Source organism: Balaenoptera borealis, assembly GCF_965194805.1.
Source record: "Balaenoptera borealis genome assembly, chromosome: 20".
NCBI classification, from domain to species: domain Eukaryota; kingdom Metazoa; phylum Chordata; class Mammalia; order Artiodactyla; family Balaenopteridae; genus Balaenoptera; species Balaenoptera borealis.
The window spans coordinates 3305052-3329509 of NC_138879.1; the positions used below are offsets into that span (position 1 = coordinate 3305052).

At 41.4% G+C, this 24458-nt stretch overlaps 2 long non-coding RNA genes across 2 annotated transcripts in view; both read right to left on the reverse strand.

Annotated features, from left to right (window-relative positions):
* Positions 1–17571, reverse strand: part of LOC309617788 — a 48537-nt gene extending 30966 nt beyond the window's left edge. The window contains exon 1 of the long non-coding RNA XR_014238137.1: positions 1406–17571. This is a non-coding gene — a long non-coding RNA (uncharacterized lncRNA). The remainder of the gene's footprint in view (positions 1–1405) is intronic.
* LOC309617797 overlaps positions 1–24458 on the reverse strand; it is a 502721-nt gene that overhangs the window by 226637 nt on the left and 251626 nt on the right. The window lies entirely within an intron of this gene.

The following is a 24458-nucleotide window of genomic DNA, read 5'->3' on the forward strand; positions in this document are numbered from 1 at the left end:
AGGAGCTTGAAAACACTCTCAAAATCCAAAGTCTTATAAACACAAGATGAATTCATAGATGAGCAGATAATGGGATAAAACACACGCTCGTATTTATATTTTAAAAAATAGTGGACAGGGGCTTCCCCGGTGGCGCGGTGGTTGAGAATCTGCCTGCCAATGCAGGGGACACGGGTTCGAGCCCTGGTCTGGGAAGATCCCACATGCCGCGGAGCAACTAGGTCCGTGAGCCACAACTACTGAGCCTGCGCATCTGGAGCCTGTGCTCCGCAACAAGAGAGGCCGCGATAGTGAGAGGCCCGCGCACCGCGATGAAGAGTGGCCCCTGCTTGCCGCAACTAGAGAAAGCCCTCGCACAGAAACGAAGACCCAACACAGCCAAAAATAAATAAATTAATAAAAAAAAAAGAGAGAAGTACTGATTTGCATAAAGAAATTTAAGCTCTAAAAAAAAAAAAAAAACTAGTGGACAAATAATGGGGCGATAAAGTTCAGAGATAGACATTTTCCAACAGACAGAAGAAAATAGTGGGTTTTCTGTAGGCATGTCTTTCCGGTTGGTCTTTCTCCAACATGCTTCCAATTGTTGGAGACACTTGAAGTATTGATAGTTTGCTAAATCGGATGGTCTTGTGAAAGCCTGTTCTGTATTTGGTCTAAATTTAGATTCAACGTCCATCCCAGTAAGGATTTGAAACTCTAATACTTAACTGATTACTGCTCCTCCTCCTAAATGACACTGTAGGTCTTGATTCCTTCAGGCTAAGACATCGGGGATGTTTTTCTCAAGTTATAACCTTCACCTCTTGTTGAAGAGGGGTTGGGGTGGATGGTAAGACAGCTTTGTGGCTACTCATGGGCCAAGTGATCAGAAATTATCTTCAATATCTTATTATAAGCCATATCCCCCAGCACAAGGACCACAGATATATTCCCATTTAAGTGCAAAAACAGTTTCCAAAGCCCCAAATGCTAGAAATCTTAGGCATATACATTTTTAATCACTCCCTCCTTTTCGTCTCTCAATTAGGGCAACTAGACAAGACCATATTGGTATTCCTTACTTTCAATCAGTGTCTGTGGAATTCTAGCACGTATAAAGAAGACAACAGATCAACACCTATCTCCCTGGGAACATATTTATTTCAGTTAAAGGAAAAACAATACCACAGGACATTTTACTATTTCCAGGTTTTTTTGTAACCAGAGAACTTAAAAGAAACAGTCTTAACCACGGTGAACCAAAGAGGAAATGATGGTGAGAAGTCAGATTTTTGAGGCATTAAGCAATGACCTCTCAGAAAAGAAAGAAAGAGTCTTACAAGGAGGGGGAAACTTGGGAATTGAAATATATTAGACAACGCATCCTACGGGGTAAAAGAAAAAAGAAAGGCGGGTACTTTACCGTGAGATTGACAGAAAGTCCTGAATGGCCCACTTCTCATAATCATAAAGGAGGTGACACAGAGCTTCATATTCAAAGGACTTAATGAGGACAAACAGGGGAGTATAAAAAACAGAACAAAACAAACACCTCAGTCCCATGGTTCCCTTTCCATTTTCTCTCATTGCTCCCACCTGCTATAAGTTATCACTCACTCAAGCGTCATGTGAGGGGCACACTCGCAGCTTTGGCTTGGCCCGGGCAGAGCCATGTGACATGATGGAGACACTTCAAACTTTTCTCAGCTTCCCTGTGCTTTGGCGCTACATGTCTATCAACTAAGATAGCTGTTCATCCAGAAAGTTTTCCCCATAGATTTCTACCTTGGCTCTTGGCTTTTTAAAGGAGGATGGACTTAAACAGTTCTTCCTCTCCGGGCTTTTCACACATCCAGAATTTGCTTTGGGAAAGACAGCCCGGCAAGTCAGGGAGGGGACCCCTCAACACCTAAAGAATGTCAGGCACGGATATCTTCCTCCCGGTAGGTGTCACGTCTCTAAGGATCTCAGAAATGGGGACAGTTCAATCAGCTCGTTCCAAAAGAGGACAGAGTTTATTCTTCAGAGGCAGCAGGGAATGAATGCAACTTTCTGACCAGGAGTCGGGGTCAGGCTTCCTTAACTTGGGTGACCTGGATCAAGCTACCTCACCCCTCATGACTTTAAGTTCTGCATCCAAAAATGAATAGATCAATGCTTTTCAACCTTAGCTGCTGTGCAGACGCCTACATACTTGTCGAAATAGCTATCCAAACAGCAAGACCCTGTGGTATTAACAGTGCAGTGGACACAGAGATGAATAAAACACAATGTATATTTTGTTAGTTGTTTTTAAAGTTTATTACCATTTCATCAAAAAATAATTCACTTTTGCTTCGACCATTCCCCTCAGCTCCCTGCTTTATTCCATTACTCAGCTGATTTACACAATTGCCTTCCTTCGCCTTCCTTCTTGTGAGTTGCCTCTTTCCCCTCTACAGAAACTGTGACTCTTTCCAGGAGTTTCTGAAGCTTTCCTTTTGCTAAATCCCAATGACTGCATTTTCTCTAAACATATTTCCCCTGACTCTCTGAGAAGTAAACAGAATTTACCCCCTCTTCTTGTTGAAACTCTCCCCTTCCGCTTCTCATTCTGCATTTTTCGGTTTCTGTTCTTAATTGCTGACTTCTCTTTTCCTGTTTCATCTGGGGAGTCTTCTTTCTTCTGGCAGCCCTAGCTTTGGTCATTTCCCAAGGGTGCTTCGCCCCTACTCGTCTTTCTCTAAGTTCTTTCTTTCAGTTAGGTTTCAGTATCTTTAGCCATCACTCGTGGGTTCATAGCTCTCAAATTCCCAAGTTCAGCCTCAACTTCTTTTGCAAAATTCAGTCCCTGTTTTCACCTCTCAGGTGTCTAGAAAACATTTGTCTTTACATGGACAGCCTGTCCTCTCTTTATATGCTCCAAACAAACATATCATTTATATCTTACAAACCGTCACACATTCTTTAGTCTTCAAAATTGTTTTGATAACTCTAGGTCTTTTGCTTTTCTGTATAAAATTTTGAATCAGTTTGTCAAATTTTACACACACACACACACACACACACACAAACGTAGAAGGATTTTGATTCGGGTTGTGTTCGATGTATAGACTGATTTGGGGAGAAATAACATTTTGATAACATTGGGTCTTCCTTCTGATGGATAAATATAGTATATTTTTCCATTTATGTAACATTTTTCAAATTGGACTTCTCACATCAATGTTTTATAGTTTTTAGTCTTCAGATATTGTGTATATTTTGTCAAAATTATTTCTAAGTATTTCCACATATTAATCATACTTCTAAAAATTCCCTATGTGATATTTCTCACATCTGTCTCATCTCTGAATCTGGCTCTGTTTACTGCTTTATCTCTGCTTTCTTTCCTCCTTTCCTTCCTCCTTCCTCCTTCCTCCCTCCCTCCCTCCCTCCCTTCCTTCCTTCTTTCTTCCCCCCATCATTCTCTCCCTTCCTCTTTCTATCATTCTTGTTTGAAGACTGGACATCAGTTACATACAACAGTAGAGACTGAGGTAAATACCAGCATGTATGCCCTTAAATGAGCACACCTATCTTTCTTCCAGATTGTTCGTGTGGGTGCTTGAGTCAATCTAGTTGGTAATCAAGCAGATTGGGCTTTGCTGTTGCTAATTGCCTTAGGTGAACGGAGACTTTAAATTCCTTCTGCGCTGGGCCGCCGTGACCTAGTGCCCTGCGCAGAGGCTGCGTGGCGCGAGGCTTTTTCTCAGTGTCCCTGCTCCGACCTAAGCTTCCTGCGGGTGCTGCACGACATCAACAGGTAAGAGTTCTCTTTACGTTCTTATTCATCGCCCAGTGATGAACTGCTGTCACTTGTGACCTGCTGCAGGGCTTGTGGTGGGCAGGGGAGTTCCCTGTCCTCCTGTTCCGGCCTCGGGCAGGCATGGCGCGCCGGCCACTTGGGGATGGGACACTGTCAGTGTTCCCACCCCCCCACTGGGACGTGAGGAGGAACCCTCCTGTCTCTCCCCCAGAAGCAGAAGGGTTTTGCTTCTCTCTCTTCCCCAGCAGCCCGGTACCACTGTCTAGACTGGCAGCAGGAGTGTCTGCCCCTCCCCCAGCCGGGGATGGGGCTGCCCGTACCTGGGGGCAAACCTCTTTGCTTCTACGCAGAGGTTTACCTTTGCTTGTGACTGTGGGCAGGAGGGAAGTCTGTCCATCCTTGGTCCTTCAGTAGCTGGTGCCTGTTGTTTTGTTTCTCTATGAGGCAGTGAATTTTTGACCCGTTGGGACAGAAAGGTTGCCTGCCCGTTCCCTAGTGACTTAAGATGTTTACTCCATAGGAAAGAAGGTTCCAAGAAAGTGGGTGTGGTTTCATGCTGAGTGCCACTGAAAGGGGCTCTCTTGGGTCTCAAGCCCTGTCCCCAGTGTCTGATGAACACCGTGGAGGTCCATGAAAAAGAGCTTGCGAGCGAATGTGTACTTCCTTCAGGTCTGGGGCTCCCAGGTATTCTAGGTTGTCATGCTGGCCTGTAATTGGATTTTGGAAACTTGCTAAAATTTTGGTTGCTTTCTTACCTGCTGTTACAGTGGCTGACGCGTCATTCCTGATTCTGCCCCAGGTGAAAATGTTTTGTTTGATGTCTCTTTAGAGTTGCTGTTACCCTTTGGAATTCTGTTCATTTGGTTGCCGTGTAACCTCTGTTTTGTGATGAGCTCAAAAAAAGTTATGATTTTATAAATTATCTGGCTTCCCTGCCCTCATTCTTAGGGTGAGAGCAACATTCTCTTGTATTCTCATTTTAAGTAGAGGCAGAACCTGAGAGCTTTTGCTACTACCTATAAAGTTTGTATGTGGTTAAGATTTGTCAGACCAGACAGAATTTACTTTTATGTCTTTTTTGTTTGTTTAATCTCTCTTCCACATTCTGATAAAAAGTAAGTATTTCTTATGGCTCTGTACATCTTTATTTATCCCATTGCATTCTTTCAGCTAGCTGGGTTTCTTTCTCTTAATGGTTCACTAATGGCTTCAACACAATTTATTAACTAGATCAGTTTCCCCAATTATTTGCATCATACAATTTAAGGTATACTAAATTCCTACATGTATTCCTTCCTCTCCCCTGCCACCCTGGCCCCCGTGTTTTTATTTCTAGAACTCGTGGTATGATATATGTGGTCAGTTGTCTGCAAAGATTAGATGCCGGTGATTCCTCCCACCCTTATATGTGGATTTTGCTCTTTCTGCAAGGGATGAAGACTATTTCCTCTTCCCTTCAGTATTCCCTGGCCTGAGAATTGCTTTGGTTGCTAGAAGGTGGTAGAAGTTATATACACCGTTTCTGGGCCTCGGGCTTAAGCGGTTTGGCAGATTTGGCCTTTTTTTGCTTGGAGTCTTGATTTACCATATAAATGAGTATGGTTACCCTGCTAGAGAGACCAGATGGAGCGAATGATGTCCTGAAGGGTGAAAGCCCACAGGAAGAGGAAGGACCTAGAAGATGAAAGAGGAGGAGAGGTCTCAGCATCCCAGCTACAGCTCAGCTGAGGGACCAGGTGTGTGAAGGAAGCCATTCTGGTTCGTCCAGACCAAACTGCATCCACCGGATGAAGGAGAGGCTTTCCTAGCTAAGACTTGGCAAACCAACTCACAGAATCGGGAGCAAATTAAATGATGTTTTTCAGTTGTTGTTATGCCACTGAATTTTGTGAGTGTGGTTGTGCCACAATAAATAACTGATGTGACCTGGATGTTTTCCAGTAAAGAACCCAAAATGTATTGAAAGAGAGAGATGATCAGTCAATGGTAGGAAACAGAAGACAATTGGAAATATTTGTTAGTAATTGTGGGGAATTTGCTAGAGGAATTCAAAAGGAGTACTCGTGAAAGCCCTCAGTACTAGTGAAAGCTCAGAAAAGATGGATAAAATTCATTTGTAAAAGCAGATCGATGCAAATTTTGGTCTGTAGTTACATCAAAATAATCGCACAACATTTTAGAACATCTTGAAACCAAATACGTTTGCGCTTGGTTTCAATTAGCAGAAAATGGCATTGATGTTTTTATGTTACGTGGTCAGAGGTTTCCTCACAATTTGAGGTCTTGACTAGCACCCCACTTGTTCTTTAGGTAGCTGATTACAAGCATGGGTATTTTCTTCGGATAAGACTACCCTCTGGCCAAGTCAGGCCTTGTTCTCACTGTCATGGTGCGGGGCTGGGGGCAGTCAATTACTTCCACTCAACCCACCATTTTTTAAACCAACTGACTTTCTGTGTTTGTAGAGCATCAGGCAAGATGTGAAGGGAGACGATTAGAACCGTCTGCATCCCCAGTTAGAAACTCAGCAGCTCTGCAGGATGCAGAAGCAAAGACAAGTTTTTGAAGGCAGGTTTAGGCGTGTCCCCTGCTCTTCCCCCCTGAGGTTTCTCTTGAAACTAGACAGCAGCCCTTACGAGGCAAACCCTAGGCAGCAGCTGTCCATCCTGGACCTCTGACCGCTGAGCTGTGCGTTGGCACTGAAGCACCTTGTCCACCCCCAGCACAGCCCAGAACTCCCTGGAGGCTGAGTATCCCAAATGCCTGTATCCCACACATCCATCTCATTGCAAAGCAACCCTAGAGTCGTGAAGGGAAGCACGGTGTCCTGTGGGAAGTGTTCCCGGGGCCTACAGAGACATGAGGATGGGGGTGGGTAGCTGTGACGTTTGCCATCACTCAGGAGTTATTTCCCATTTACAAGACTGCGATCAGATCCTGACCATTTATTCTACCCACAGTGACATGACAGGAAAGGAGACGTGTAATGGAAAATTTTTTCTACCTGGGTCTTTTTACGATTTCAGCAAAGAAATAAACATCCTCATTTTTCACAGGAGAAGAGAACTTGTGAAACATACATCCAGCGAGGCTTTGCAGCCTTTCAAGAGGAGAGGGATTACAAAAGCTGCTGCCTCAGAGTCTAAGCCTTTTCAACCTAAAAGCTGCCCCTCTGAGGTCATTTACTTTCATGTTACCGAAAGCATGGGTGAATCTTTAAAAAGTAATAAAATTCAAATAGCACCCACTGGGGACTAGGAGATAGGCTTTCAGAACAGGTGGATTCATTTAATTTCAATCATGTTCAGTTTAAAGAGAGAGCAAGAGAGGGAAGCCAGACAGAAGCTGAGTGGAGAAAGCTGGGTTGTTTTGAGAGAAATGACCTTCAAGGGTCCTCCCCTTAGGTACGTGTCTTACAAACCCACGAAAGTAGACGAAAAAGCAGTGCCACTGAGGAAGAAAAACATTCTGCTAGGGCACACCCAAAACAAGCATCTCCCAACCATCACAACTGTGCATCTTAATATTTCCTCTTTTCTACAAAAGGAGGAGAGTTTTGTACATGACTAAGACATATCACATTGTGCCTCTTTTCTGAATGAATTATGTGAAAAAGAGAAAAACAAAACACGGAGCCTGAAGCTTCCTAATTCTCGAAGAAAATGAAAGCCCAAAGCAGCTTGAGATTATAATCCACATATTTTCGGGTTGGTTTTCAGTCATTTTTAAGCTAGGGACTATGATACTTGCAAACATAACGTTCCAGGACAGGAAAGATAATAAAAGAAAGCCAAATGTGTTTTCTACTCAGCCCCGTCCCCGGATGTGAATGGCCACACGTGAGCTACATCTCCAAACTCAGCGGGGAAGTGGTGGATAAGGAGGGTTAATGTCACATATGCCAGTGAAGCACACAGCCAGCTCCCTCCAAGGTTTTCACTCTACATCTACTTCCTTGATGACTACATGCTGGGAAAGACTCAGAATATTATTTGGAGACTTGGGATTAGTACCTAAAACAGCAAGAGAGGAGCCGGAAACATTTGATTTAACCCAGTTGGTGAAAGGAATCTCAAAGAAGAAACTGTGAGTTGCGAGGGGTTATAGGCTCTTTCCACTCCTAGCTCTCTGTAACATGAATATAAACAGATTCCTAGCTCTAATTCCCTCAGGCTTATTTCCTTCTTGAGGGAGAAGTGTTTACGTTCAAAGACATGGAGAAAGTATAGACGATTGGCCCTTAAAAATCTCTCTACTGCCCTCCTAGTTCTTCTGCCGGAGTCTGCTACACTCTCTCTCCCTTCCGTAAAGTTTCTGCCCACATAGAACCCAGAGTATATATGGTAAATACCTTCCATATGAACATAGAATGAAAGCAATCAATAGGGACACAAGACAGCTAGAAAAAGTATCACTAATGTATATGGAGTATATAATAGGTGTCTGGCCTTATGCTGTGAACTTGATAAACACGATTTTTCTTTAAGCTTCACATGTGCTCAACAGAGCATTTACTAGTATTGCCATCCCCTAAGCAGAGAGAGATCATTGGATTTTAGCGCTGAACTGTTAACTACTGCAGTACACTGAGTGTAGCTAACCCACATGTATAATTTGGGATTTTGTCCTGGGTAGAATTTTTCATTTTGGTATCATTAAATTTTGTAAAGGCAAAAGTGACCCCCCAAGTAACCATCTTTTTCTTCTGCAAAGCAGACAACACCCCTCTCAAATAGAAGGACTTCATTGTTGAACCTGTGTTACACTGGGCCCGGGCATTTAGAGTTTCAGATTGGCAGGGGCAAGCACTGATTTTTCTAGGAAAGACACCACGGCTCAAAGTCACTACATGCTTGTCTAATCTCTTCCAAGCAAGGCCCTGATTCACTTGCTTACAGGTTCAACCAAATTTTTAACGTGGAGACCATAATCCTGTAATCAGAAGTCTTTTCGTTGTCATGTATCCCCCAAAGATCCTATAACCCTGGCGTCATGTTTGCTTATAAACAGAACATGTGTTTCATAGGGTGTGAAAATGCGAACAGAAGTGGCTTTCTTCGTTTTGTCAGCCTACTTTTTTAGAGGGTGCTGGTAACTCTGTAGAGCAAGACCAACAGCTTGGGCTGGAAGCCTATATTCTGTGGCTTTTTCATTAAGTGCTAGAGCAGGAGATTAACTTAGCCTGAGTTTTGCATTTGTGTTCCCTACCAATGCCGAGAGGTCTTAGGAGCAAAAGCATATTTGACGTCTATTTATCCTTGTCAGGGGGTTGTCAGCGGAGCGAAGGTGATACTGATGAGAGTGAGGTCCTTTGAGGAGAAGGTGGTGGGGAACTGGATATAGCTGCTTTCTTCTGTTTTCAAGTCTCTCTACTGTTTGCCAACAGGTTAAGTTTCTCCTGCCTCTGTCATCACTTCCCAACCTCTCCCCCACTGCAGGGCATTTGGTGATACCAGAGGAGTTGGGGCTTAACTGGTGGTGGTGATGACAGGGGATATGGCAGAGATGCACGTTTTGGTGTCCACTTGCTGTAGTTGCAAGTATTTTTTCCTTGGCCTTTTAAAATTTATGTTGGCGCATGGTGGTTGAGAAGGAGAAGGCTGGGTCTTTTAAAAGAATATCCTCTGTTATATTCCTCAAATGTGAGAGAGCAGATAAAGAAAGGTAACAGATGCCAAAGAAGTATGGAAGCTGAAGATGTCCAATGGAATCATAAGGGATAAAGACTCATAATAGCCTGAGTATAATAGCCTGAGCAATCTATTAGGGCAAAAGTTGGCATCAGAGGACACCAATAGTTTATTGACCTATCACTTAGATTCTAAGTCTTTGAGATTTGAAAACTCTGATATGGCTTTATCAATTACTATAATCCATCGTTGGGAAAAAGTGAGAAATGTATTTAAATCAAGTTTTCAGTCTCAAGTTCCAAATTTGTAAATGAGCTCTCCAGGGCCATGTTTCCTGAGCTTAAAAAGGAATAAATACCCTCATTTTCTGAAAGCAAGTACCTAAGATACTTCTAAAGACAGAGGTTATTTGGAATTACTCTGGGCTTGAGTACCTGCAGGTGTGCACACACTTTCACACCCATAACTGCTTTCTTCCTTCTTCCCCATCAATTTTTCGTTCCTACTTCTACAGTTTGAGTTCTTAATATGTGCCAAGCACTGTGCAAAACGGGTTACCTGGATTGTCCTGGTAATCCTCCAAGGTATACACTGTCTGTATCCCCATTTTACAGATGGGACACCCAAGGCACAGAGTGGTGACCCAGGTAGTAGCTGAAGTCTGTTTCTTGAGCCTATGCTTTCACTACCATCCAGCTGTCCTTCCCAACTAATAAGACTAACAATCTACACTCCCTTTGTTGCATTTATTTTCATTCATAGCCACATTTTAAAAAATTAATGTTTTAAGAAATTGTTTTAAAATGCTTTCCATCTATTTACCTGTGGAAAAGTGGATTTCTAGCCATCATCACCCAGTGATGACTTTTATAGTAATAAACTCCCTGTGTGAATGGTTAGGTATGTAGATAGGTCTATATATATAGGTATGTAGATTTATAGATCTATAGCTCTATATAGCGATCTAAAAGTAGCTGATTTGCCTGCAAAGGAATAAAAATTAAGTAACATGGATGAGGGTGAGAGGGTTGATCTGTTGAAATTTCATATGTATACTTATATTCCCTAATCAAAAGCAATTTTAAATCTAATCAAACAATAAGAACAAAACAGAAATTTATTCTCCTGGAACAATGTTGGCTCTCAAGTAGGTAAGAAATGACTTGGGATAATTTTTATGGACCATCAATAAAACATTATTAGGAACATCTTTTCTATTTTTTGCAACTTAATTGCCATTAACAGTGAATTCAATTCCAGTGATCAGTTTATCACGTTTTAATTCTTCTAACATGTGTCATCTTTCTTACCCTTAAACAAAAATAGATGAGTTTTGTTTAGGTGCCTTGGCATTTACCATTCTACAAACTAATGCACGCTTTACTAATTCTCACTCAAAAGTGCAAGCTTCTAACTTATAAAGCTCAACTTGATAAAGCACTACCTGGCAGGCTGCCTGTCGTAGGACAGAAAGGCATGACTGAGTTTCTTGGAGAGCTTTAGCTAACGTCACGATGCTGCCCTTCAGTTCTCTGAATGTGTATTCACTCACTAGTTCTCTCATTCTTTCAGCTTTGTGCAGGGTTATTAGGTTCTTTTCAGATGTCCAGTTACCTTCAAGTCACGACAGTGTATGAAGAGTTATGGGAGCAAAGGAAGGCATTTCAGCAGACGGACACAAAAGCAATTCTGTTAACCTATTAAATTCCAGGAGCCCCAGCTGCTCCTCACTCTGGATCAAATGGTGGGCATGGCAGGCTGTATCGTGGCATAAAATACCAGGCATTCTTTTAGACTCAGATGCAACTTAGTTTAGGTTTCTATTTGATCGCTGAATCATCCTTTTTGTAGCCAGCTGGTGTTTTTGGCTATAATATATAAACAATTTTTGGATGAATCATGCTTCGGCCATTCTAGACATCTCACCTGACTGAATAACTCGATCTGTTTTTCAGTTTCACTTTTAAAAGAATCGATTACATAGCCCTTAGCATGCATAACCTCTGTTGTGCCTATAGGGGCCTAATAAAATACACATTCATAAAATATTCTCCAGGCAGGAAAAACAAATTGCATGTCTGATCATCATGGGTCACACTGTACAAAACGGCTAAGACTCTGGGCTCTAGGATTTCACTGCCTGGATTTGAATACTGGATTTGCCCCTAGTTAGCGCTGTGTCCTGGTACAAGATCATTAAATTTCTCTAATCCTCAATTGACTCATTTATAAAGAGGGTTTGTCGTGAGGATTAAAGCGTACAAAGTGAATAAAGCTCTTAGTACAGAGCATGGCATCTGGTAATCACTGAATAAATGTTCACTCTTATTTTTGTGGTTGGTGCTCTTATTTTATTTCCTCCAGTTGTAGTGAGCAATAATTGACCATACATCATTGTATCGATATAAGGTTAAGGCATATAGTAGGATGGTTTGATTTCCATATATTGTGAAATGATGATCCCAAGAGGCTCAGCTAACATCCATCATCTCATATAGACATAAAACAAACAAAAAAATTCTCCTTCCGATGAGCGCTCTTAGGATTTATTCTCTTAACAGCTTTCCGATGTGTAATACAGCAGTGTCTATCATAGTCATCCTGTTGTACTAACATCCCCAGAATCACTTATCTTACAATGAAATCTGTATCTCCCCAACCACTTCCCTCCAAGTCCCTCTCCCCCCTCTGTCTCTGACACCCCACGTCTGATCTCTTTTCCTATGAGTTTTGTTTGCTTCAATTCTGTATACGAATGAGATCGGTATCTACCTTTCTCTGTCTGACTTATTTCACTTAGCATAATGCCTTCAAGGTCCATCCTTGTTGTCACAAATGGTAGGGTTTCCTCACTTTTTATGGGTCAGTCTTATTCCATGATATATCACAACTTCTTTATCCATTCATCCATCAGTGGACACTTGGGTTATTTCCATGTCTTGGCTCTTGTGTGGTTGATACCCTTGATGGCGTGGAAGAGGCAGGAGGGCAGTGGGATGCCACAAGGTCAGCCTCTGCGAGGATAACAGAGAAACTCAAGCAGCTACTCTGTAAGGGTGGGTTGAAACAAGAATTTCCTCTGATGCCTCTCATTTCTCATCCTGCATGCAGAGTCCTCAAGAATACACTTCTTTTTTAATTTATTTATTTTTATTTTTTTTATTATTTATTTATGGCTGTGTTGGGTCTTCGTTTCTGTGCGAGAGCTTTCTCTAGTTGTGGCAAGCGGGGGCCACTTTTCATCGCGGTGCGCGGGCCTCTCACTATCGCGACCTCTCTTGTTGCGGAGCACAGGCTCCAGACGCGCAGGCTCAGTAGTTGTGGCTCACGGGCCCAGTCGCTCCGCGGCATGTGGGATCTTCCCAGACCAGGTTTCGAACCCGTGTCCCCTGCATTGGCAGGCGGATTCTCAACCACTGCGCCACCAGGGAAGCCCAAGAATACACTTCTAACCTAGACTTAATTCCAAGTCCTTCCCCACCCAAGCCTTCTGCTTTAAGCAGAGGCCTCTGATCTGACTCATCTCTGAACTTGCCTTGGGGAGAAATGCTATCCCCTCTTAAACCTGGGTCATTCAAATTCCTTCATCCTAAAAAAGCCGGCTCAAATTTCTTGTCGGTGAAGCTCTTCCCCAAAACTGTATCCTTCCCTCTCCTTTCCCAAATGCCAGTTGAATAATTAAATTACTTTTGCCACTCATTTTGGTGGTGTATTGGCCATCTAGGCTGCCGTGACACATGCCCACACTTTCTGTGGCTTAGAACAATATAACCTTATCATCTTATAATCTTGTTGGTCAGGAGTCTGACGTGGGTCTCATGTGGCCAAGACCGAGGTGTCAGCAGGGCTTTGTTCCTTCTTATTAGGAATCCCTTTTCTTGCTCATTCAAGTGTTGGCAGGCTTAACTTCCCTGTGGTTGTAGGGCTGAGGTCCCTGCTTCCTTCCTGGTTGTTGGCTGGAGTCTGCCCTTAGTTCCCAGAGAATTCGCTCAGGTCCCTGGACCTGTGGCCTTTTCATCTCAGATCACAAATAGGAGTACTCATCTTCTCATGCTGCCATCTTTAGGTTCACGGTTCTGCCTTTTCCAAATTTTAGAACTCATGATTAGATTGCGCCTACCAGGGTAACACAGGATAATCTTCCCAACTCAAGACCTGTCATCTAAGTCAGATTTGAGAAGTCTTTTTGCCCTGTTAGGGCACAGACGTTGTTTGAGGGGCTGTTATTCTGTCCACCCAGGTGGTTTGTCAAAGTCCATTTAGGATTTTAATTACACATAGTCAAGTCTGAATTACATGTGCTTTTTCAGTTGTGTAAGTGTCTTGCCTCCCTGTCAAGATCCTGGATTATAGGGAGGGATGAGGGGTGTTTCACAGTTATTCTGTAGCATTAACCTGAGCTATCTTAGGGCTCTCAGTGATGGAGAAGACACTTGAGCAGGTCACTGAGCCATAGGTCCAAGAGAGTCTTCAAGCTCTTTTTTTAAATTTTATTGAAGTATAGTCGATTCACAATGTTGTGTTAATTTCTTCTGTATAGCAGAGTGACTCAGTTATACATATATATGTACAACTTTTCATATTCTTTCCCATTAGCGTTTGTCACAGGATACTGAATACAGTTCCCTGTGCTATATAGTAGGATCTTGCTGTTTATCCATTCTATAAATAATAGTTTGCCTCTGCTAATCCCAAACTCCCAATCCTTCAATCCCCCACCCCTACCTCCCCTCCCCATTGGAAACCACAAGTCTGTTCTCTATGTCTATGAATCTGTTTCTGTTTCATAGATATGTTCATTTGTGTCGTATTTGAGATTCCATGTATAAGTGATATCATATGGTATTTCTTTCTGACTCACTTCGCTTAGTATGATAATCTCTAGGTCCATCCATGTTGCTACAAATGGCATTACTTCATTCTTTTTTATGGCTAAGTAATATTCCACTGTGTGTATATGTGTGTGTATATGTGTGTGTGTTTGTGTATATACACACAATATAAAACATTTTCTTTATCCATTCATCTGTCAATGGACATTTAGGTTGTTTCCATGTCTTGGCTATTGTAAACAGAGCTGCGGTGATCATAGGGGAGTCTTCAGGCTCTTAGTTTGAGATCTTAAATAGTCAAGTTTATAAAGGATTATTTTGTAATTGGGAGAAGAATCTGAGGTGCCTTCTGCTACAGACTTTTCCTTAGGCAAGTGCCATGAACTTGACCATGCTTGCACTGACTTAAGTAACAGGTGTCATGATCTTGAAGCTGAACTTCAAGGTTGAGTTTATTGGCTTAGAAGAAATGTTTGCTGTAGCAGCATGTATTAAAATCATGCATTGCAGCAGTGGCAAAGGAGTAAAGTACTCATTGCATGACAGACATTCCTTGTCCAGGAAACTGTGTTTAAACGTCCCTCATGTCTGCATAATTTATGATATTTATGAGTGGGGCAATTACTTTATCTCACCCTGAGTAATTTATTAAAATATTAGAGCTGCCCTTCTTAGCTTTTCCTTCTGCCACTCCCTCATAATTCTCCCTACTATCCTGGGACTCTAAATATGAAAACAGTTAAAAACAATTTTTCAAGCCTTTACACAAGTTTCGTTTCTCTAGAATTTTATTTCTTCCTATTTCTCACCGGAAAAGCTTCTAATTATCTGCTGAAACCTCACTGAAATTCTTCTGTAGGGAAGCCTTCCTTTATCCCTTCTCACCTACATAAAATACAAAGCATGTCAGAGTTATTTTGTATTCCTAGAAACCAGTGCCATATTTGACACCGTAAGTCCAAACTATGTGTGTGCATCAATTGACGAATACCTACCATTGAACAAATACATTGTCAAGGTTACATCTTTGGACTTTTGCTATAGAATATTATCCTAATCAATTGTTGGCTTTTCCCCAGTATGATTAATGTTATTTGATTTTCCTTGTTTCCTCAATGTTTATAATGATTCTTGAGATGATGAGATCTAATTGACAACTTTGAATTTAGCGAAATCTTTCTTCTGTTGAAGACCTAGTAAAAACATTGTTGTGAAACACTTTCTTCTGGCACAAATGTATATTAGATCTATTCAAGGAAACAGTAGAACGGAAGTATTTATCTCAAAGCTAATAAAGAGCTCTAATGTTCAGCTGACCTTATCTATTACTCTAAGTGTCTGTAACATGCTGAATCCCACCTTCTACATAAAGTAGAAATGGCCTGAGTCATTACAGACTAGTATTTATCACTCTGTGACCAGTGGTAGACCATGTTTAACCGTGACATTATCTACCTCTATCCTAGTTTAAATTTTGTAAAAAGTGGCTTTGACCTCTCACTCAGATAACGTTTTACATTTTCCCAATGCAAAATAGATCCACTGTTTGACTTTCTGACGACATTTTAAATTCCCTCATTTGGAGTTAGTAAACTTTACATAAACACTGAAGGTGGAATGGGGTAAAAGGTCACCAAATAAAAATATATATTATTAGTTTCTGTAGCACATTTTGTTCCGAGGCAAATCCTCAATATAATAAAATCATTTAGGAAAAAACAACTACTGCTAGCTTGCACTTGGCAAGTGACCACGGATCTCAATAATGTTTTCTCCCAGAAACCAAAAAAAAACCCAAAAAACAAAGATCTCAGAAAGGCCTGTTGTTTTGACAAGCAGTGAAACGCAATTGCATTCCTACATGTTGAGTAGCAGTTGGTACATTATAAATGGTTAATGCGGGTGTGATTCCAAGAGGTATTAGAAATAGTAGTCAGTAGCACACTACAGCTCAGCAATTCTGCATATAACCAAGAGTTGGGTAGCATCCACAGAGAGTATTTATTATGTTGCCAGGCACTTGAGAATATGTTTCTGGAAGCAAAAATGAGATGATGATGAGAGAAATTATGTGATGAACAGTGCCAAAATAGGTATAAAGGAAAACTATTCACTGGGAAAAACAAATGCACTTGGGCATGGCAGATATTTCTAACAATCTGTATACCTATAGGAAGTAGCCCGTTCAGATTTTAAGAAAAACAAAATGGTATTAGCAACGGCCATAAAAGTACAAAAGTCTAGTTCATACTTGACCATGTGTTTCTTCAAATCCCTCACTTTGGTTATCCATACATAGGGCATGTATGTACCATTCTGTAGTTTTAGATTAATTGTTTTAATGAGGACCTGTTTTAGCTTCCTGGCAAATATTCTTTCTCCAATCCCCCAAATACAGAGACACACGGAACTGAGCTCCATGCCTCATTCACCCTTGGATTGGCTTAGAATCTCACATGTTCTCATGGCTTCCTTGTCAAGTGTACCAAAACCTAGATGGCTTCATGTTATTTTCTCTGGGACCCAAGTGCTCTCCGCCGCTTTTGTTCCCCATATGCAGCTGCCTGTTGCCATCTCCACCAGAGTTTCCCACCATCATCTTTCCTCTTCATGGAGATCTCTCCTCTGGGTTTCCCCACTTATCCTCTTTCTCCTAGGCACTCAGGATCAAAATCCAGAAGTCTTCTTTATCCCTTTCTTTCTTACTTACAATAGCTGCTCAGCCTCTAGAACCTGCATAGAGACCCCATACTCTCCCTTCCATCTGTCCAGCCTCTTTCATTGACATGTCTCTAGCTTATCACTTCAGACCTCAACTAGTAAGCATTGTGATTACTGGTCTGCCTGACTTGACCTCTTCCCCCTCTTACTTGATCCTAGGCATTAACCACCGAAAAACAGACGCTCACGTGGAACACCACCGCCAAGTTAAAAAGAAAATCTTCGGTGTTTTCACTTTGCTTGCAGGAGAAATCTAAACAGCTTTGCCTGACATTTATCAAGTATACACACTGAACTCTATCCTTATTCAGTATTCTTGGGGAGGGGCTTCAACATTATTCTGTACCATTGCTCACATCATTCATCTTTTCTGGAATGTTCTTCCCAACGCATCTTTATTTACCAAAGCCATACTATTTTCCATAAAATGCAATTCTAGTCTGATCATGTTGGAAGACCAAAAAAATCATTCAATTTGATTTAAGTTGAAAAATATTTTTGAGAGTCTGTCATTATTAATCAGACCCTTCACGTAGGGAAGTTTTTCATTCAATGGAAGGAAAATGTGAGAGAAGCAGGGCAGTGGTTGTCTGCATTTTGATATGGGAGGTGAGTAACGTGTATGCATTTCCTGAATGGTGGGTGGCAGATGACCAATGGTGGGTGGCTTTGAGACCAAAGCCTACATCCTTTGACTCCCAGTTAACGTCTTTACCCTATAATGTAAGGGGAGACATCATGGTATGCTCATTAAGTATAGACACATCAGGAGGTCTGGAATTCAAACCTGGCCCTGCCACTTATTAGAAATGTAAAGTTGAACATGTCATTTAATATATCTTCCATTTCCCAATCTGTGAAATGAGCCCAACAGGTCTGTCATGAGGTTAAAACAAGGTAATGCAGGTAAAGTATTGAGCACAACACCTGCCATGAAGAAAGCCCTCAGTAATGAAAGCAGCTGTTACTGCAACACTATGACTGGATAAAATTGACTTCTCCAAAGATTAGAAGAATGACATCCCCAAACGCCAGTGGCTTAAAGGTGGAGCTCTTTTCAACTTCACGGTTAAGATTATGTTTATGTCTTAACTAAGACCAAAGGTGCTTTTTCCTCTCCCACTCTAAATGAGATGGGTGAATGACACCTCCTGCAATCAAATACAATTACACAAGTCCAACAGTTCATTTTATATTTGGCATGTATTCCTTGGGCAAACATAATTTCAACCAACTGTTGGTGGTTAACAGCGGTTTACTCCTAGAACTAAAATTCTTCCTTTGCTCTCTCTGTCTCTCACCAGTCCAGGCCATGCAAACTGGAGCTACGGTGCACACACACTTTCCAAAAAAATTCTGTTTCATACCACCGATGACTGCTTAGCCTGGAAAGCCCACAATTTAATTATTGGATTAACCACACTTTTCATCTCCTTGAACCAGCTGTCCAATTGCCAAATTGTACCAACAGAGAGAAGTGACGTTCAGCTTTTGAAGAAATTCTAAGTCATTACAAGTAGTTAGCAGTAAGCAGTATAGCAATGACTAAAGACTTATTTTGGACTTAGACTCTCTGAGCTGAAATCCCAGCTGTCCACTGCTGTGGGATTTTGAGCATGTCACACTGTACCTTTCTGTACTGGCTTCTATTTCATTTTTTTATCTTGTACAATTACTGAAGTGTATATGCGAAATGTATATAAATCACTCAGCAGAGTTTCTGTAATTGAAGCATGTAAAGCCTAAATGATATTATCATTATGGTTTCTCCAAAGATATGTCATCTCTGATAGCAGCTACTGAATTCTGTTCTCTCTCCTGCAGACTCATGAGTTTCTCCCTTTTCCTTATATTTTCCTCAAGTAAGCTAAAAAGAATTTGGCAACGTTCCAAGTGGGTCAACCCCAATCTATCAGAAGGCAGTGGAGGGGCAGGATGTATAGCAGAGGGTTGAAGGTCTTACCAGAAATGTGCACCCTTAGGAATATTAGATGTGGAGCTCAGTGACTTAAATCTGAGGCAGTGCATACAATACCAAGTTGCAACACCTGTTACTGATGGTATTTGAACAAATATCTACTAATAATGAATCGAATGTGCTTTGCCTTTCCATAAAGGGGATCTTGTTAAGTGGGTCTTATTATTCTTGGAAGTGTGATAAGACTTGGAGAACCAATGCCCTTCTGGAGAACATCCCGATGACATCCCCATCGTGCTTTCTGGAGCTGGACCACAGACAATTATTTAGAGAGACTCTTGGGTATGTAGCCCATCAGCTCTTGGATGGTGCTTCAGAAGTCATGGGGGTCGCCTACCTGAGCTGCTAAGAAGGGGAATATTCTACGTTAGGCTTTAAAATGTGTAGCATATAATACCCTGAAGTCTCTCCAATCATATTCTGGTCTAGCCTTTGCCTTAATTATGCAGAGATCCATAGAAAGCACTGTAAATTGTGTAGTTCCCTACCATATGAAATTTCTCCTAATTCACATGTGACTCTTTGGTCAAATATATTTCTATAGGACTATATCTGTTGTACTAAAGAAATGTGTTCAGAAATATGACATTACAGAGAAAATAATCGTTATCACTTTACATATTTTTGACCCACACAACCCTTGTATCATGAGTTCACTTGATCCTTAAAATCATCTTTGATACCTGACAGGTGTCTTGCCAAAGCCACACAGCCAATAAATGGCAAACCAGGCCTTGAACCCAGGACTTGTGACTTGAAATTCACTATGCTTCATCATACCTCATTCTCCCTAAGCCATAGATTATATCACTCATGGAACTGTAAGCTTAAAAAAGACCCTAAACCACCTCTCCTTCTCCCAACTACCCATGCTCCTTGCTATCTGCCCACCCCATCCCGCCATTTACTTCTCCAGCCCCTTTTCAGCAGGCCAAGACACCTGAAACCTCACTGTATGGGAAGGGGCCTTGCAGGGCTTAATAAAATGCAGACGTCTAGGACTCTCTGATCCAGACAGTCTAGTATCACATCCTGAGAAAGCTGGCACTGAACGCCAATGCTAATAACTACTATCCTAGACCTTCGCCTCCATCTAGATTCCTGAGCCCGCTGTTTCAGTACTTCCACCCTCTTGCTCTCCGGGCTTCTGACCTGCAACAACACAAACGTGTACTCCTAGGTCCTCCTCTTCCTCTTTGTCCCACCTCCTGCCCTCTTTTTTGCTATTCTAACAGAAAATGAAACACTTCCCGAGAAAGAAACCCCACCTATTACTAGCAAAACTCTATCAGGTCAGTGTCGTAGCTTCTTAATTATAGTTGATTTATTATTGGCTTCAGAGGATCTTCCCCCAGGAGCTGGTCCCCTCTTCCCCTGGGCCTTCACCAGTCCCCTCGAGGGTAATGACATCCTAGGGCTTCCTTTTAGGTTCTTTTGGGAGGTCCAGGGACTATGCAACCTTTCATGGGCATTGCACCCTACTCAGAGATGCATGAAATTATCAGCCTGGATTCTTGGAACCCCCCCAACCCTGGTTACAAAGTGTCCCAAACCAGAGACCTGCCATGTACGAGAAAGTGTAAGATGTTAATTTTTTCAAAAGGGGCCAAAGTGTCCTTCCAGGTCTCCTACACGACTATTCATTAGTCATTCAGCTTCAGACCATTGTCCTTTATCTGTGTGTTCTGCCAGGTCCTAATTAAGCATGTTGACTGTGCAGCTGATGAGCTGAAATCACTGATGCCCCGTGTGCACTTTACGTCTCCTGGAACTGCCAAGCTGTGTCTGTCAGAGGAGGAGTCCTCAGCTTCATCTTAACCAGCTGGAGGGATTTAGAGTCATGACTATATCCCTGATAATAGGACACCACGATATGGGCTGTGGGCATCTCCCTGCCCACTGAATCACAACCAGGTCCTAGCCTGACATCCTGACTTGGTGATTAGACTAGATTTCTGCTTTCATACTCCAGCCAGATATCCCCTGGAATTATTCCAGACCTTACTAATGATACCTGGTGACGGGGATGTGAGATGCTGTACTTCTGACTTGGGCTCTAACCTCCAGACTAGAATCTCACTTTTAATGTCCCACTAATCAGATGTGACGTCACAGACCAACCTGTACCAGGCCTCCATGTTTCTCCTTTAGACACACCATACCTTAGAGAGTATGGCTGTCTCTGTAGGGGTCACGCTTTAGACCTAAAGTCTTAGAATCATTCTCATCTAGTTATACTGAATTTTGAGAGAAAATACCCGTCTTTCACCTACGTCACCAGTAAATACCATCAATTTTTTCTTTTTTAAACTAAAGATAGTTGTGTAACTGGGGTCTGATCTCTTGCCTAGAGCAACAGTGGGTTTAGAGCTTGGCCCCATCTCGTGTTCCAAGAGCTAGAGTGGGAATGGCTGACCATGGCTAAGAAATAGGGAGCAAAGGGCAAGTTAACTTATGGCCCAAGAGTATGGGTGAACTGAAAGGCAGGGTAAGTCTAAATCATCCAGATAGGCAGAGGAGTTAATGTAATCCCAGAATGGCACCTAAAACTTATGTTGGCTAATACAAAAATTGAATTGCAACCCGTGGGTGAATGGGTGGGTTTAAAATAGTTAATTTTGAAGGCAGAACAAAAAAGTTCTAGGAAGCTACAAAGCACAGGGGATCTCAGCCTTTTAGGGAATACTTGTGGCTGAGCCCTTGATCTGTAAGGCAGAATCCAAACACATGGACCAGCCTGAAGAAGTCTAGATTCAAGCTGGATGCTTCCAAAAGAAGCACCCAGTCATTCTAGAGTTTTTTGATTACTTGCTCAGACCAATTTATTTCAGCTGAGCAAACCACACCACTGGCCAGGGTAGTTGGAAAAGATCACTAAAGTGACACAGTCTGGACTGCTTGAGGAAAGAGTTTCAATGATTGGTTAAGCTTTGACCCTACCATCTTCTGGTACTTTGGTTATGATGTACTTAGTCATTTTCAACATAATCTCGCTATGATAACTAGATATTTCCGCTTTTCTCCTGCATTTAAGTCCAATATGTTTTGCACATTTGAACAAGTTATTGTCTCTAAGAGTACTGACTCCCTGTCATCTTGAAAAATACACCAACAGCTAGCAAACAATTAAAATGTAGGAGCCATTAATCTCAAGAGAGACTATGAATGGGCAATTCCCCAAAGGGATTTCTGCATGAAAAATTAGGAAGTAGTTGCTAGTCTGTGTATGGTTCAGTTGCTTTGTTTTGACAACTTCTACCTACACTGTGTTAATTTCTTCACAGTTGTGCTAACCATCATAATTTTACTAGTGAAAGTTACTTAGGGCTCTATAGCCTAAATGGTTCTTTATTCTGTTCAAAGATCTTTATTATTGATCACTATCATTTCTTGGGGGAATTTTTTAATAGATGTATCTCACTTCACTAAAGTGAAAACCCAAGGGAAAAGACATCATCAGTATTACGTTTGTGTACTTTCTAGTCTCTTAATTATTCTAAGAAAAAAGCAATGGCAAAAGCAACAGGAAAATCAACAAAATGGGGAACCACAGTTATATCCAGGACAATGCATATGTTAACTTCCTATTGCTATCACAAACTGCCATAAATGTAATGGCTTAAAACAACAGAATGGACTGACGGTTCTGGAGTTCAGAAGTCTAAAATGGATCTTTTGGGTTAAAAGCAAACATGGTGGAGCTGCATTTCTTCTGGAGATCTTAGGGGAGAATCTGGTTCCTTGCCTTATCCAGCTTCTGGTGGTTCCTTCCTTATACCCCCTTCCTTCCCCTTCAAAGTACTTTGGTACAACCTCTGCTACCATCTTCACATCTCCTCTCTGCTTTTGACATTCCTGCCTCCCTCTTATTCTTATAAAATGAGGATAAGATCCTCCTGTGATTGCATTGGACCTACCCAGACATCCCAGGATCATTTCAAGAGCCCCGTATCCTTAATTTAATCACATCTGCAATGTCTTTTACTATGTCAGGTAACATATTCACATATTCCTGGGATTAGAATGTGGATACCTTTGAGGGGCTACTTTTCAGTCTACTACAGTGAGATTTTATACTGTAAACTGTTCTGGATAGTAGAGTTGACTTTTATAACATTCACTATTCTACTTTTCACTTGATTCCTTTGAAACCCAGACCACTTATAAAGTTGATCTGCCAGAAATATATCATCTGGACCTTGATGAGGCTCAACGTTCAATTTATCCTAAACCATTCTTTTTCCATTAAAATGTGACTCCTTCGTATATTAGGGTCTTTGTACAGGAATGTTACGTTTGCATAGAATGTTCTTCCTGTTTCCCAGATTGTTGTTAAATCTCTAAATAGTCCTCAAATTGCAGATTAACAGTTACTCTTTTCTGTAGCCCACTCTATCTCCCCCCTTTTCCCCCAGAAAGAGCAATTCAGTGCTTCTTAGAGCACTTTGGCAATGTCCCCATATAATACTCAGATGTGAAAACCCAATTACAATTATACATAACTCCCTGTACCCAGTTAAAGCAAGAGTCATTATAATGTCCCCATCAAGGTGCAAAAATTCTTGTATGACAAAGTGAGGTATATAAAATATATTTAATTTTCACTGTCCTTAACCCCATTCCAGTTTTAGATAATTTTCCATTACTTTTTTTCTGGATTGTTTGAATTTTTATTAGAATACATTACTTTTGCAAATTATAAGTAATAAAAATATTTTTCAAAAATCCTATTCAAACTGAGTTAGTTTCTAAGAAGGTTTCCATTCTTTTCACAAAGTTTATTGCATAAGACTTTAATGATATTAAATATTGTGCATGTGTAGTATTGAAATCTGAGAGGACTCAGTAATATTACTGTTTGGATCAAAAGATAATAAATCATATTGTAGAACAAATATCCTTCACTTTGGAATCTATTACTTTAAGGAAAAACCTAAAGAACTTGGAGGGCAGATGAGTCTATCAAGATATACAAGTGATTCTTGGAGGATGAACAGATAACCTTTCGAATTAACTGATGTCCTTTAGGAACAATGGTAAACATGTGTCAGGTGAATTCAAATGGTGCGTTTGCACTCCATCTCTTAGCCTCTCCCATCCCTTGTGTCAATCTTTCCCTCTACCTTGGGTGGTGGCGAGAGCAAAGATATGAACCCCTAGAACGTATTGAGGGAAACTCTTCTACATGCACCCATGTAGAATTTTGAAAAATTAAGAATCCAAAAATGTATGTCTTGGGCCATGTCAGAATGTTCCCATAGAAGCATGGGGACCTCATAACAGTCAAGGGTCCCTTCTCATATTTTCTTGTTTATTTAGCTCAGGTCCGCCACAGAGCAAGACGTACAGGGAGTACTCAACATATATGGCAAGAGTTGATAAATGGCATATTTGAATTGCTGCAAATTATCTGGTATTTCTGTCCACAAGAGACACAAGATTGGTGGATGAGCAGGGTTTGTGGCTAGGCGAGAGCCTAAAGAGAGAGAGCAGAATCTGTCTGCAAAAATGCCTTGGATTCCATGTTT